The sequence below is a fragment of the Magallana gigas genome, chromosome 8 (genome assembly GCF_963853765.1).
Source record: "Magallana gigas chromosome 8, xbMagGiga1.1, whole genome shotgun sequence".
NCBI classification, from domain to species: Eukaryota; Metazoa; Mollusca; class Bivalvia; order Ostreida; family Ostreidae; genus Magallana; species Magallana gigas.
This window is the reverse complement of record NC_088860.1, coordinates 36479169-36497172: the sequence shown is the minus strand read 5'-3', so window position 1 is coordinate 36497172 and position 18004 is coordinate 36479169. Positions and strand designations below refer to the sequence as shown.

At 30.8% G+C, this 18004-nt stretch overlaps 1 protein-coding gene across 3 annotated transcripts in view; it reads left to right on the top strand.

Moving 5' to 3' along the window:
* The window catches only part of LOC117689995 (serine/threonine-protein phosphatase 6 regulatory ankyrin repeat subunit B-like), a 568848-nt gene that overhangs the window by 974 nt on the left and 549870 nt on the right, over positions 1-18004 (top strand). For all 3 annotated transcript variants that reach the window (XM_066068491.1, XM_066068488.1, XM_066068487.1), the window contains exons 2-3: positions 111-259; positions 1190-1338. The gene's annotated coding sequence lies outside the window, so the exon portion shown is untranslated. The remainder of the gene's footprint in view (positions 1-110; positions 260-1189; positions 1339-18004) is intronic.

The following is an 18004-nucleotide window of genomic DNA, read 5'->3' as shown; positions in this document are numbered from 1 at the left end:
AAAATGTTTGACCTAATTAGTCAAAAAACCTCTTGGGTGCCCAAACAGATATATTCTATAAAAGAGACCAGACGAATGAATTTAAATCATGTGATTTTTTTTAAATTTAGGTTAAGAACAGTTAAACAGCACCTCCAATGACAACAACATTTCAAAGTCTACACAAACCTCTAAGAGAGACGACTTGTGTATTTCCATTAAATTGTGTCCTGTGATATCGGGATATTTCTTTTCCTCCATTCTAATACTCAACAATTTCGTAAGTAAACTATTTACCTATGTTATGCTTGTTTAAACACTATTCTAATCACATTATTGTTGAAAAAGAATCCTTGCAGTATAAATTTTGAGTCCAAGAAGTTAGAAGTTATTCGGTATTAAATGAGACTTAACATATGTTGCACATAGAGATTTAGCTTGTATCTCTAACCTTGTTGGTTCTTTCATTGGTGTGGAGAAATAAAATTTATGCGCGTAAATTGCATAACGATTCAATAGGTAAACATCTTGTTGAATTAAGTGTTTTTCGTTGTGATTGGTGGATTTGTTTGTTTTTCAATTTATTTTATGTTTTTTGTAAACGCATGGATTGTTTCAAAATCACATGTGTATTGTTTTTTATTACTGATATTACTTAGATGATATATTCTATAGGAAATACACATAATACATGCGTTTGTTTTTACAAACTTCTTTTAACAAACTTGAGCTAAGTCCGATTTTCTAGTTTGTCAATTACTTTTATTTCAAAGAAATTTTATTAATATCGTATATATTTTGATAATAGAGCTCCATTTTTAACAAGTGACACTGAAATCAAATTACCGTGTTTTGTTATGCCAGTTGTCATGGACAAGTTTGTAAAGCCAATTGTGTACTGAGAAGTGGGTTCTACGTATTGTATTGTTCAATGAAAACCATATTTGGGTGTTTATTAAATCGCTAGGGTCTTAGCACAGGGGTCCTTTGATTTTATGAACGTCAACCTTTTAGTTTATAAATATATAAATGGCATATTAAATTATTTACATTTGATGTTTGGATCATTATTTTCAATGTACATATATACAAAATGTATACAAAAATGTTTGACCTAATTAGTCAAAAAACCTCTTGGGTGCCCAAACAGATATATTCTATAAAAGAGACCAGACGAATGAATTTAAATCATGTGATTTTTTAAATTTAGGTTAAGAACAGTTAAACAGCACCTCCAATGACAACAACATTTCAAAGTCTACACAAACCTCTAAGAGAGACGACTTGTGTATTTCCATTAAATTGTGTCCTGTGATATCGGGATATTTCTTTTCCTCCATTCTAATACTCAACAATTTCGTAAGTAAACTATTTACCTATGTTATGCTTGTTTAAACACTATTCTAATCACATTATTGTTGAAAAAGAATCCTTGCAGTATAAATTTTGAGTCCAAGAAGTTAGAAGTTATTCGGTATTAAATGAGACTTAACATATGTTGCACATAGAGATTTAGCTTGTATCTCTAACCTTGTTGGTTCTTTCATTGGTGTGGAAAAATAAAATTTATGCGCGTAAATTGCATAACGATTCAATAGGTAAACATCTTGTTGAATTAAGTGTTTTTCGTTGTGATTGGTGGATTTGTTTGGTTTTCAATTTATTTTATGTTTTTGGTAAACGCATGAATTGTTTTGGAATCACATTTTTATTGTTTGTTTGTTTTTTTTTTTTTTTTTTTTTTTTGTTTCGTTTTTGTTTTTTTGAAGAGACAAATTTCTTATTTACTAAAAATGTTACGATTATCAATTGTTAAATGGATTGGAAAAATGTTGCATTTAAGAGATAATAACCCGTGCAAGCGAAGGAAATAAGACAGCAAATTGATTTGATTTGTATTTTGAAGCGGGTGTTGTTGTTGTTGTTGTTTTATTTTTTTTTTTCTTATACTTTACAATTGTGATGAAAAAGCAACTGGTTAGATTTTTATTTAGAAGAGCTGTTAGGGGCTATATTTGATTATACATGTAAGTGACCTAAATTCTTTTTGTTGAGCTGAAAGGAAAGTTCTTTCGATGAAAACTATAATCACCTATTCAAAAAAAGTTTTATTAATTCAATATATATATATATATATATATATATATATATATATATATATATATATATATATATATATATATATATATATATAGAAAATTTGAAAAACGAAAGACAACACAGAGTAAAACATATATATATATATATATATATATATATATATATATATATATATATATATATATATATATATATATATATATATATATATATATAAAATTTGAAAAACGAAAGACAACACAGAGTAAAACATATATATATATATATATATATATATATATATATATATATATATATATATATATATATATATATATATATATATATAGAAAATTTGAAAAACGAAAGACAACACAGAGTAAAACACAGAGTAAAACGTTTTACTCTGTGTTGTCTTTCGTCTTTCGTTTTTCAAATTTTCTATATATAAAACCGGACACTGCGATATTTTTTGGATATAACTATATATATATATATATATATATATATATATATATATATATATATATATATATTTATATATATATATATATATATATATATATATACTCTTTGCGTATTAACTCAATATTTTTTAAATGCATTTTGATCCAAACTCCAACTGACTTATATCCAACAACGCGGTTCCACTACCTTACTCTAATTTTTTCGATTATTTCAGGCTGTTTTTTGAAATATAAAGTTAGTTTTTTTTATTAATTTCACGAAAATTACTTATCAGGTAAATTTTATTTATAGTTTAAGGACATCATCTCATTCGTGTGCAAATACCAAAGGTGTAAGCAGGAACTTTGGTGCATGAATTTTATACTTCTATGGCAAACTATAATTATTTTTATTATATATTTATATTTATTTTAAAATATTGATGATTTTGTACGACTGTTTCATTTTTAACTAATGCAACATGCATGTATTAATGTTGACCGTTTATATGAAGCAATGTATATTATGAATTCGTTTACAAATGTTTTAAATTATTGAAAGTCACTTAAACCAGACTAATGACAATAGCCAGACTTAACAATGTCCTTGCAATATTGTATACCCATTAACTGGCAATAGGACGATATCAAGTTTGTTGTTTCTCGAGAATGTAAGTATTTTTCGGGGAAAAGCCGACGGAAATACCTGCTGTCGAGGGTGACAACAAACCTATTAAAAGTCAGTAAATAGTAATTTTTTATACCGAAACAAACTTTATTAGTTGGCAATCATGAAGTTGTTGATAGTAACCAAATTCAAATAATCGGACTTTGAATTTAACGTACATGTAACGACTCCGATAACATCAACGTTTTCTGCGATTAAAAAAAAGAAAAAGAAAAATTGAATGATGCCAGTAATTAGTTTCGCTGACTGTTGACCAATGGCAATTAGCTATAGCAGATTAAAGAAGACATTCAAATGACATGCAAAGGGACTGCACAGTATCGTAACATGCGTAACAAAATGGTTACACTTACCATAACTAACCTAATATTAAAACTGAGGCAAATATGTTATAAAACAACATAATCAAACTTGAAAAATATATTTACTTTTTGATAATTCTTAAATTATGTTTGCTTACCTTGCTCATACATCACTTTAATTAAAGTCAAGATCTAGTAAATGAAAGGTGCCTACAGGTTAATATAATTCAAGATAAAAATCTTTCCATAATGCTTTGTTTGATAGGGTGTACCGGAGTTAAAATGTTTGGTAAACATATAGAAAAATCATGTTTCAAACTATCATTTTCAATGAAATATGAAGAAAATATGTAACATATTTCGGAGTTTTGTCTATTTTGACTAATAAAATATTTCTAGAATGCCTACAGTCTCTCCAAAAAACGAAATGATACAAACGCTTGACTTCCTCTTTAAACGATGTCAAATCGAAGATAGGCATAGGGGTTTTTTTTCCCTTGATTTAACATTAAATGTCAGGAAAATGGTTGTTAGCAATTTTCTTCATAATTCCTTTAAAGCCTTAAAGAACGGGAAAACGATTCTTCAAATCAATTGTGACGCTACAATTATTCATTTTATTACCAAATCCAAAGAAAAAAACAATTTCATACCTTAATAAAAAAAAAATTGAATTTCTGTGGAAATCTAAGATTGATAAAGTTAAGAGGTCAGTCATTACACAGGACTATTCATCAGGAGGGTTTAAAATGGTTGAGATTAACAACTTTATAATATCTCTCAAATGTTCATGGATAAAAAGGCTTATAAAATCACACAAACCATGGATGGATTTTTTATTTACCATTTATGGAAATGAGTTTTTACAGAATTTGTTTGATTTTAGTGATAGTTTTGTAATTGAATGTTTACACAAGGTAAACAATGATTTTTGGAAAGATGTGTTAAATTCATGGATATGTTTTATTATTACCTATATTGATCACCCAAAGGCAAAAGATAATCTTTTAAAGTCTCCGGTGTGGTACAATTCAAAAATACTCATAGCAAATAAATATTTTTTCATAAAAACCTGGTACAAGAAAGGTGTAAAGGTTATACAAGATTTTTTTGATGAAAATTGTAATTTTTTAAGTTATGAAGAATTTAAATGTAAATACAATCTCAAGAATGTATGTATAATGCAAAACAACAGTGTTAAATCAGCAATTTTTTTAGTTTTTTAAAATGTCTAACATTGACCGGACTTCTGTTCAAATAAATCCTAATCCATGTATACCATTTTTTTTCCAAACAATCATACTCCATGAAAAGTGTACAAAATTATTTACAATGTATTGAATGAAAATGTGGTTGTTCCAATTGCTGTAACCAGATGGAAAACAGATCTAACAGATTATAATGTTGAAGATATAACTGTTTATGGTATTTTTAAGATTTGTTTTAAAACTACCAAAGATTCTTCTGTACAATGGATTCAATTTAGAATTTTACACAAAATTCTTCCAGTTGGATACTACCTTAAAAAAATCAATATTAAAAATACCGACACATGTGGGTTTTGTAAAAACAATGTGGAAACAATAATGCATGGTTTTTTTTTTCCTGTGAGAAAATACATACCCTGTGGAGTGAACTTAGTTTATACATTTATAGAAAGACCTCTGAAAGAATTGGATTTAATATGTCTAATATTATACATTGTACTTGGCAAACTTCCATTGTCATTTCATAACAAAGTAATTAATTTTATAATTCTGTATATGAAACGTTGTCTTATGTCAAATAAGACTCCATGTTTGATTGGTTTCCTTTGTCACTTAAAACTAAAGTACAATATTGAAAGATATGCTGCAATACAAACTGGTAAACGACAATATTTTGAAAACTTATGGGATAGTTGGAAAGATATCTTGGCCGCTGATATCTGATTTATTTTTATTACACTGTATCATGAATATTTTTTTTTCTATAATTATTTTTTTCCCCATGTAAGCAAGTAACCACAAAATGATAAATTTCAGTGATTATTCATAAGTGTGTATGTGTGTGATTGAATGTCTGTTTTGCATGTCTGTTTCTTTGAAAAAGAAATAAATTTAAAAAAATATATATATCACCATTTTCTATTTCAGAGAAGTGGGGGGTTGGTTTAAAGACAACACCTGGGGTCATGTACTTAACACTACATGTATTTGATGCATCATAATGACATTAGAAACAAGAATTATGATGGTTTAGTTATGGTTTAGTAGTGGGGATCTCAACAGTTTTCAAGATTTTTGGTATTTTCTTGTTGTTTCTTGGGTTCAGAACAATTCCATAGGGGCATGGCCTACATTATATATAATTTATCATAATACATAACAAAGACCCCTTCCTTCCTATCATACATGTAACTCATATAAACATGATAATAAGTCTCTACATTTACTTACATGTAATACACAAATTTAATACAAAATGTCACAGGGTCAATATGGGGTCAACTCAATAGTGTAAGTCTGACAAATGAAAAAATAACCTTTACAATTAATATGACAGAAACTGTACAATGCGATAGAATAGGTTATGATGATAAGATTATTCAAATATTAAAAGATAATGATACAGTATGCTGGCAAAGGGGGATCACTTATTGAGAAAGCGAAAGTAATACTTATACCTATACCGGTGTCTCATAATATTGTGCATGTATTATACTTACCTATATTGGTTAACATCATAATGATAATCTAATTAAAGCACAGTATGAATCTCTTTAGCTGATCATCACAAAAATTAAGAAACATTTATGCATGTTAATGATCCTTTTCTGCATATGGAAAACACATACCGGTGTGTACATCACATGAAACCCATCTAACCGAAGAGCTGGGTAAAACTAGTACCCGATAATGCGGCCTGTTGACCTGTGTTGTGTATGTAACTTCAGACAAAGATCAGTGTTTTGTAACATGCATGTATTTTTATGACTTTATTCATCAAAACCTGTTGTACTATTTTATTAGGTAAATAGCTATGTAAAGCACACATATCAGTCTGAAGGTTGTACAGGACATATGCATATTGTGATGCACTCCTTATTGAAATAAACAATAAAGTATAAATGTAATATTTTCCCCCAAAATAATGTTACCTAACAGTGAAATACAACGGGTTAGAGCGTTAACTACGTGTCCGTAAGTAGCGATTTCAAATCCTGCTGGGGCTTTTCTATTTTTTACTTACGTTTCCAAACATTTAAAAACTTATTTTCTTTTGGCCAAATACATAAATTGTAAAATTTTAAAATTCTCAAACATCATCATGAAAGATTTTGATTATAACGCACTTTTATTTACATAAATATTGTCATGTGTCTTATACCACCTTAAATCAGTAATTATATCTTCTGTCCTGGCAGTTCTACATTGAACAACATTGCGCAATATAATTGCATGTATGTAATTTATTTTGCACTATTTACAATATTCTTTGTTACAACATGTACAGGCTTTCGTTGTTATTAAAATATTCTGATGTATATTCATTTATCAATGAGGACTGTGAGTGGGGGGGGGGGGGGGGGTTCAGAGTAATAAATGTAATTATGTTTGTAAGGGGGATCGGAGTCCAAAGTGTATTTTTGGTAATTTTGCTATTATGGTAATATAGAGGAATTTTTAGGGGGAAGGAGAGTCCGGACCCCTCACACACATCCCTTCTCTAAATCCATATCAATACATTACAAAGTTTAATTTCCAAACGTAACATATGGGTCAAATTAATCTGTTATACGGTTTAATATTTGGGGCCGTTCATAGATTTTTTATAAAGATGATACAAGTCCAACAAATTGAAAAACAGGGCAATTTTCTCTTTTATTATATTTGTTTACGGCTGTAACCATTCGATTTTAAAATAAATGTAAACCATCGGTATGCGTATATTTAATTCTATTTTTAATTACAAAATACGAGGTCTGCGCGGGGGGGGGGGGGGGCGCTGGGGAGGTGTAATACATGATATACATGTACCTTAAAATATATGAAGAAAACGTTCTGACAAACAAGGGTTCAGGCTATCGGAGTTTCCAACAAACCCAAAGAATAGCTTGAAATATATATACAGGGTCAATTATAGAAATTATTGAAATATAATTCAAAATCTATTTACAAAATCATATATTTGTAATCATTCAATGTAGCAAATTAGGATAGTTTCATCGAGATTGTTGGGGGGAAAACCTTTTGGCCCAGGGTCTCAGTTAAGTTTGCAAACATCAGGAGAGAGATGTTATCAAGTGATTGGAAACTACAGAACCATTAAAACACCGGGTCAGCTTTCTGTGTCCGCCAGGGTCTGCTTCGAGTCTGCTAGGGCTGACCCACAGACGACCCTAGTCAAACTCCATGCTTGCATAGCGCAGACCAGAGCGGACTAAAAGAGCAGACTCTGATTTCAGAAGCATACTTTGAAAAGACATGCTCGGTCCGGTATTACTAATATACCTGTCAAATATACATGTAATAATCGATGAAATCCGTTATAGAATCAGAGAGCCGACCAATCAGCTCTCTATATGAAAACCCATTATTTGTAATCGAATCAAAGTGCAAGGGAAATCGTGGTTATCGATTATTTTTTTTTAAAAAGATTAATGAATGCTTCATTTATAGATATATATTTTTTATTAACAGCAATTTAGTTGACTGTTTCATTTCGTTGTCTAATAACGGCGAATATGGATTTCAACCCCCACCCCCCTTAACGGTGTATATGGATTTCAAACCCCCCACCCCACCCCTCTCTCAAAAAAATACTGAAGACCATCAAAATTGTAAGAATAAAGTAATATACCCTACAATTTAAAGTTATGAAATTTAAAAAAAATATATTATTGTTGATTCTTACGGACAATATATTGATGAAAATCATTGATATCCGGGCTTGTATATTTATTGTTAATTCAGATAAGTCTCATAAAATTGGTTTCTTAAACATTTATTGATTTGGACTTGATTAAAGTACATGTATGTCAAAATTTGTATCAAAACATAAAAGTAAAAATGATAGTGACTCTAATCAATTTCCAGACTTACAATTATAACCAATTCGTTAATTATGTATTTACTATCAACCTTTCCACCTTTATTTAATTGTCTTACAAGTAAAAACAACTAAATATTTGTCTAAGATGATACATTTTAAAAATGAAAGAAGCTGTTGTTGTCAATTTCCAATGATAACCGAAAATCATCCATCTGTTGGTAACATATCTATCTTGAATGGGGTACTAGAAAACTTTTTGATTTTTTGGGGGTCCGGGGATGAATAAAGGCTGCATGCATATGGAAAATTTTACAAATTGAACTACTTTTTGAAATCCCTCTTTTGTGTTCATTCAAAGAGGCATTTCTTCGATTTACAAAGAGCAAGTGCAAATGTTTAAAAATTAGACGATGAAGGAACCCGAAGTCAACTGTATGGCACAGAAAATATCATTTTATCCAAACAAATTTGTAGATAGAAAACTTATACATTCATTTTGCTGATTGCAGAGTCATTTTTAGACGGAGGCTGTTTAACAGCCTTCGTATATCGCGATTGTTTTGCCCGTGACGTCAAATAATGAGGATTCCTTAAGCACCATCTAGCGGTGGACGAAATAATGAATAATTATGAGATTCAATGAATAAACATGGCATGCTTCTTTGTCTCCGTCGTATATCGTTCGCGTATTATCAATCACGGAGACGTATCTTTCTTTACATATGCACCCTCCCCCCGCAAGTGATTTAGGAAGTCAGTATGTATCGCGCGGGGAAAAAATAGTTAGAATTGACAAAAAAATCTTTTATATGATGCAAACAATAGCCATTATATATATCATTTAAACTGGTACCATATAACTGAACTTGAGAGAGAGAAAAGAAGTATAAGAATTAAACATCACAAACCGTGTAGAATACTTTATTGTTAGGCATACTTCTTTTCTCTTTGCTAGAAATCAAACTTCACAAACCATAAAGAATACATGTACTTCATTTTTAGACATACTTCTTTTCTCTTTGCTTGAAAGCAAACGTCACAAACAGTGTAGAATACATGTACTTCATTGTTAGGCATGCTTCCTTTCTATTTTCTTGAAATCAAACATTACAAACACTGTAGAATACTCTTTTGTTAGGCGTGCTTCTTTTCGCCTTTATACTTGAAATGAAAACTATAAGAACGAAACTGTTTTCCCTTATCTTGGAACAAACACGCGGTGCACCTCGCGCGTTGATTTGAGTTACAGGGGTAACACGTGGACTCGGACTGAAACTTCATGCGGGATTCAATCACAATAAACTATATTCTTTTGTGGAAACTAATTTTATGAATGTATAATATTAGTATATTTCAAATGAATGTACATAAAATTACGCTTAAAACGCTCTCTCTCTTTCTCTCTCTCTCTCTCTCATAACGATCGTAATAAGAGAATAATTATCTGGATCGACGACACTCATTAATCAAGAAATTACACCCCTTCTATTTTTCGAGTAATTCGAGTTGTATGCATTAAATAGCATGTACAGTTTCCCATGTTGTTTTGTGATGCAAAATTATTGTCTCCTTCCTTTTTTTGTAAGTAATAAACACATTTAAGTAGTAATATAATTAGCTTATAATGTTAAATCAAGAGAACAACACTAATTATTTTAAAGGGAATTGGACACCATTTCAGCTTAAAGTTTTAACATTTTGTTTTCCAATTTTACTGTTTAGAATGGTTAATATGGGTACTTTTAAAGCTTTATCAAAATTTGAAAGTCAAATATTGAGTTATAAACAAGATAAAGAGTTTGAAAATCTTTGTTTTGTCAACAAAACTCAAGCATTGTTATGGTTTACATAAGTGTTTTATTGGTATAAGTCTCAAGCAAATGTTGCTTTTTTCTGTTTATCATAATGTCAATGAACACATTGAATCATTTTACCTTGTTTGCCACAGATCATTTGATCAAATAAATGGTTATTCCATACTTTACAATATTTGTAAACAAATATAAGAGCTTTGTTTACATACCAATGAATTCTTACCTCTGTATCACTTTTAAAACTTGACTTCTAACCTTCAAATTTTGGTCAATTATTCAAAATGAGCAAGTAAATCATTTTATACATAAAAAGAAAGAAAAAGAGATTTTTGATCTAAAATCGTGTAAAAGACCCTTTAATATTATCTACCTAACTCTGATGTCAACCTGAAAAATATCCTTGCGACCTTGCCAATATACTAAACCGCTTCGCGAATATTCTTACATGATAAGCGGTAAGCGCGCTGTTTTTCCCTAAATAAAAAAAATCATATATTGTCATTAGTTTAGTTTCTTCTGAAATGATGCCTCCGTTTATCAGTACTTTCAGTTCTTTGATTAATTCTTCATGCCGCTGATATTATAGTTTTGTAACATCGTCATTCAGCAATTTTTTTGTTGATCATTAAAATATGGGACCTCATGAGGAAGCTTATCCCCGGAAACTTACCGTTGGCCAACTTTGTTCTTGGTATTTTGTTATTGGTTTCATAAATATATACTTAAAATACACATTAAAATGGTTTCAGAAATTAGTTGTTATGATACAATTTATTGCTGTTTAATTCCAAAATAAAGTTGTCACAAATAGAATTTAACTTACATTTAGAAAACAAGTTACAAGATAAAATATCGTGTTAAGTTTATTTTGTTATAAAGCTTTCTTTTTTTTCCCCCTAAATTATTTTTATTTGGAAACAAAGGAAGTACAAAATCTATTGCAATATTCGTCGGGTTAAATAACTACTTTGTTATTTTTGTCATTTATTTTAGTCGCTTTTTTAGGACAGATGCAAGGAGCGTTTATATTATTCTAATTACTGTAATTACTCTTTCAATTTATATCCATGATGCAAATATCAATATTGCTTAATTAAACAAGAGGCCCATGGGCCACATCGCTCACCTGAACAGCAGTTCCTTGTGACATTCTATTTCGTAGCATATGCTTTTTTCTATTTTAAACATTGAACCCCTTTATGGGGCCCAGTATTGGTCCGAGGTTTATAGTTGGCTTTAACAAAATAAATAGTAACATAGGAATGAAAAGTGTAACACTGCGGCGGGACCGCACGTACTCAGCCTGAAAAAATGAACGTAGAAGAGTTCCACATCAAGAGGAATAACTCTTAGATTGTACAGAACAACATCAAGAAAAATAATTCTTGGTTCCACTACATTACATTAGAGTTTACACAATTTGAGGATCCTTGCATAGTAATCTCACAAACTGTAGCATTATAGTTCTCGAGAAAAACTTTTAAAAACATTTTCAATATATCTTTCTATGTTAAACTTTGAACCCCTCTTGGGGCCCCAGTATTAGTCCAGTGCGTGCCAAAGCTTTATTTATTTGGAATCTACATTATTTAAGGATGCTTGCATAGTAATCTCAAAAGCTGAAGCATTATAGTTCCCTAAAAAAAGATTTTAAAACATTTTCCCTCTATATTTCTATGCTAAACTTTGAACACCTCTTGGGGCCCAGTATTAGTTGGAGGGTCAAGGCTTTTATAATTTCGAATCTACACTATTTGAGAATGCTTACGTAGTTATCTGACAAATTGAAGCATTGTAGTTCATGAGAAGAAGATTTGAAAACATTTTCCATATATACTTCTACATTTAACTTTTAATCCAGCTTGGGTCCCCAGTATTAGTCCAGGGGTCACTATTTTAAAACTATCAAACCTACATTATCCAAAGTTACATGCATGCTAGTAATCTCACAAATTGTGAAGCATTGTAATTCTTGAGAAGAAGATTTTTTAACATGTTACCTTTATATTTCTCTAATAAACTTTGACCCCCTCTTGGGGCCGAAGTATCGGTCCGGGGGTCATGATTTTACGAATTAAGAATCTACATAAGCCAGGGATGCATGCATAATAATTCCACAAACTATAACACTGTAGTTCTTGAGAAGAACATTTTTAAACGTTTCCTTCATATTTTTTAAAATGTTTAAATTTTGAACCCCTCTTGGGGCCCCATTATTTGTCGGGAGTCACGGATTTTACAAATTAGAATCTATATTATTTAATGATGTACATGTATGCATAGTAATATCCCAAACTGTTGCATTATAGTTCTTGAGAAGAAGATTTTAAAACATTTTCCTGTATATGTTAAAATTTAAACCCCTCCTGGGGCCCCACTTTTTGTCCGGGGGTCACGATTTATACAATTTAGAATCTTCACTATATATACAACCTTTTGTGTAAATATGGCATTTTTGTGCAGTAGTTCTTGAGAAGAAAATTTTTTATAAAACTTTCCTATGTAGTTCTATGTTAAACTTTGAACCCCACCTGAGCCTCCCGTTTTGGTCCGAGGGTCACGATTTCTACAATTTAGAGTCTTCACTTTACATGTCAAAGGCCGGAACGCCCACAAAGGCCTCGAGCAGGCATTTTCTTTAAGATAGGTATCATTAATTTAAATTTCTGTACCAATATTCGTATATCAAATAATATCAGAATAATAATATTTTGTGTAACTAAATTCGTACATATTAAAGTATTTACTGCCAAGCAGACAACATACAAATACACATAAAACATGGGTTCATCAACAAGAGTTCACAATAGCCCTCGCCGTGCACCGGGACACATCCGTCCTCGACCAGGGAGCTCGCGGAGATCCGTGCAGTTGTCCCTACAGTATTAAATTTTACTATATATTCTTACCAAAGTTGCACAACTTTACATACGAATTAAAAATTCAAAACGAACTTCTGGAAAAAATCCTCTTGACTTATTTTTAAACAACGCTTCATTTACAATTTTCTAGAAAAATACACACGTGCATCCAGCAAGGCGTGAGACTTTGTTTACCTCCAAGTTACACATGTGTTTGAAAATCAAGCCCGGGCCTTTAACCCCCCCCCCCTCCGAAAACAACAAGAATAAAAAATTTAAATGACCTCGCATTATTACAAAATAGTTAGACCTCTTACAAATTGTTTTTCATCTTACAAAAAAATCAGCTCCTGTCGCGTGCGGAAACGCCCCGAATTCAAAGGAAAATTTGGGAATTATTTTTCCTCAGCCATGTCAGTGAAATACTGTTATGACACCTGCACGCGCTGTCTAAGTTAAACTGTTAAACTATTTGTTCATGTATGCGTCGGTTTTGTATAAATAATTTCTTCATTCATAGCTCATCTCTGCAGAAATCATAATTTAAGTACAAGAGATTTCTGTGAGTTTTAATTTTTGTGGGAGAAGTCAAGGATCGAGTTGTTGGTATTGAATGTTTACGCGAGAAATAGACAAATATACGTTTGTTGATATACATTTATAAGTAAATGGATAAAAAAAATACGGAGATGGGATCTTACAGAAAAAAACAATAATTAAGGAAAACGTTTTTGTCTACTTTTATAATATATTTGTATATAGTGTAATATGGTGTAAACAACCTTAGAAAGTTGTGACCAGGAAACAAACTTCTTGTGCACCACAGTTTTACATTAATGAAGATTCTGAGTCGTTAGGAACGCCAAAAAAGGAGACTCTTGTAGATTTAAATATTATAAACACCTTTTACCGATTTATTTGATCGTGATTTCCGACTTCATCGTCGCTTCTTCGGCAATATCATCGTTTTTTATCCGTACTGGTGGCTCAAACATGTACTACATAACTACTGAATAATAGAAAAGATGTTTTTAAATTTAGTCAGCATGTAAAAAAACCAACGTACATGGTGAATAAGTGTCAAAATTAAAAGAAGATAATGCTAATCCTGCAATTTGTTTACAATCAGCTGTTCGAAGAAGGTCGCATGTGACGTCACTGTACCACGTGACATGCTATCTAATTAACGAGGTTTTAAACGATTGAGGCTATAATTTATATTGATATTATGGCTAATTACCGCTTTTATACTGTTATCAAACTGTTAGAAATAATTATTAGATACACAAGGAAAAACCACAAAATGTTAACATTCCCATACTTTAGAAACATGCGATATGTCCTTTTATCATAACTTATTTCATATATAAGTATACTGCTATATAATTATTATAATCTATGTAATCATTAATATTAAAAATATATGATTTGGAAATTATAAAATCATAAGTCTTATTTCATTAACTTTATAATTACCATTAAAATTAATCATAATCTATTTCATATAATTTTTATGTTATATATAATTGTAAAATCATATAATTATAAAAATCATAAATCCTATTTAATTTAACCATACCAGGTTGTATACAGGTTTAAGCAAGTTTAGTAAATCATCTAATTTATAGTAAAACTCTAAATTTATATTCTCATCATCGTTTTTTAACCATGATTTATTATGATTTTAATTTTAAATTTTGACATGACCTCGATAATATGCCTCCGGCCACTGAAAAAATAGTACCACTGTCACCAGACTTGGTACACCGGTGGCCCATTTTTCATTTATATTTCTTTTTTAAACTGCAGGACAACCCATACGTCCTGTACGGAGCATGTAAGTGTACCTCATCACATCTTAATTTCACTGTGTCAGTGCATTTGGGAGGTGGAGTAGGTATGGACGCCGGGTCGTATCAAGACAGATTTTTTCGTCAATTAAAAAAATGGTTTAAATCAATAATGCTGGTGCTTCTTTTATTGCTACATAAATGTAATTTATAGGACAAGGATCTGGTATCTATTTTGAGATTTTGAATCATTAAACCCGTTTAATATCTAGGCGATACTAAAAAAAACTAAAAATGGTAAGAGAGAGAGAGAGAGAGAGAGAGAGAGAGAGAGAGAGAGAGAGAGAGAGAGAGAGAGAGAGAGAAATGCTTTTTTCAGGTCAAAAACATATTTAGATCATACTAGAAGAAAATTTGAAAGATTGTAAAAACTTATTTCAGAGTCCTCGTATTAACTTTTACGGCGTCGAAATGAGTCTGCATACCAAAGTGTGTCTTGTGGTATTGGGGACCTTCATAGCCTTTCTTCTCGTTCAAAACGAATGTGTAAGTATACTATTTTCTTTTTTCGTAAAATAAACCCCCCAATGGTTTATTATCAAAAATTTAAGGAATTGATTTTTTAGGATTTACATGAAATAGAAGAGTTATATTTTATGAATATGTATAAATGGTATGTTTTACCTTCTATTGTCAACAATTTCTTTGTCAGTAACATCATTTTATAAACGTCTTGAATCTTATTATTAAGTCACACAAAAATACCAATCGTTAACCATTGCATTTTTTTTTTCAACAAGACCATTAATGAAAATCATTTTATTGTTATTTTGATAATTATTTCAGTATAATTATATTCTTTTAACACTAAATCTAACTATCACCCGAAAGTGCCAAACCATTGCAATTTATAACCAAAACATTATTGAAGTATAAATTTTGTAAAACGTAACACTTAGAACTCTCTCTCTCTCTCTCTCTCTCTCTCTCTCTCTCTCTCTCTCTCTCTCTCTCTCTCTCTCTCTCTCTCTCTCTCTCTCTCTCTCTATATATATATATATAGTTTCAGATTTAAGGAGAATTCAAGTAACGCTTTGATTTATTTTTTATTTTCAGGTATTTGTTTATATTTTGTAAAATTAGTAAAAAGCGTTTCACTAGTTCAGCCATATCACCCCTGCGATTGTTATTGTCATTTAGATTTTAGACCACGTGTTTTATTTGACCTTTTCAGTTTCGCAGTAAAAATCGTGCCTCGTGTTTATAGTTTATTTCATAGAATCTAGGTGCATGTACTTGTAGTAAAATATAAAATCAAGAGGTTTATTGATTTTAAACTTTATCTTCAATAATTGGTGAATAAAAGGTGTTCTAGAAATAAATGTGACAATAAAAAATCAGTTTTTGTCTGCTGTTGCAACAACTAACATGCATAAAAGAGATTCCTCCTGAGGATTAATTTTCGATCCGCGCCTGACCTAGTAATAACATCAATAGTGAAACAGATTATACTATTTTATGCAGAATGTTCCTTGAAAATGGCTCGATATACTGAGTTTTTATGCAAAACAGACACCCATTATTTTTTTTAAAACATGGTATTGCACACCACTAGCATCAAACTTGGCTATGATTTTATTAAGCAACCCAATGTTTCTATTTTCAACCACTTTACACGTGGTTGAACACGAACGATAACTCTGTTCTGAATATTATCGTTTAATATAAATAACTGCTAGATGGTGAAATAAGACTACATCTTAAACGTTTTTCACGTTTTAATATAAATCAAAGTAGGATATGATATTAAAAAAAAAAAGACCAGTACTTAAGTATTTTGAGAATATTATCCGAACACTTATACTTCAGCTCGAAATTTCACATGAACTGAACAAATCTCGGTGAAGTCTCGTGAACTTTCATTCGAGCACCTCTGGATTTATTACATACTGAGCAACGATAAAGAACGATAAAGAAAACATTCCGAACACATTCGCAGGGGTGCATATAACTGAAGTCGTTTTACGCAAGGATGTCCTAATCAATCATTATTGATCTTTTAATCGTTTGATAAATGAATTCAATCATAAGTGGTTGCTTGTAAATTCTGATAAATAGAACTGATTAGACTGCATTTAAATATTAACACTTTCAATATCAAATATTACTAATTTTAGACTAGAAATTAAACGTTTATAAAAAAAGAACATACTAAACTCAAAGCTCATCAGTTTTGCAATGTAACCACATTTATTGGTTCTGTTCTCCTTAAGGTTTTTATTCTTCATGTTCTACATTTTGTAACATATATAGACGTTCTAAACTTTCAGAGAAAGCTTGAAGGATACAAGTTTCCAGTGTACACAACGGCTTTTTGTCCCAGAATTCAAACAGAATGGACTGAAAGGTCGTCAGCTCTAAAATGTAACAAAAGTAATGGCTACATGTGTATACCAAACGAAAGCATCGATCAGCTCTTGGAGTTCTGTTACAGAGAACCTGTTGAGAGAGTTCAGAAAGGTTAGCAATTCCTTCTCAAATTCACAGTTTATACACACTTTTGAATTTGCATTTGTCAAGTTTTTGTTTAAGTGTAAGCAAAGCATATTTTTTGATAAAATTTTGATTGTATGCAATAATTTTGGAAAACTTTCCTGTATAAACATTTAGGTACAGCATATATATTTTTAATGAGTCGACCTAGGACAGGCGTCTCGGACCGCGCCCAATTCACACGAATTTGTGTGAGAATGCAGGTTCCACGACAACATCAGAAAAAGTTTTGATTTTAAAAAGCAGATATTTCATCTCGCTAGTAGTTGTTTCGGTGTCAATTGTCCTTCGCAGCAATGTTAGGGCGTACCGATGCTAAATACGGCTGGAAAAATACTTTGACCGGGAGTATTTCTAAAAATCTATGTTACATTTATTGACACCGATGTTAAACATTCTATTTGATGCATTTTTGTGACGTCATATGTTCTTTGTAATCATGTGATGGGCGAATCCTA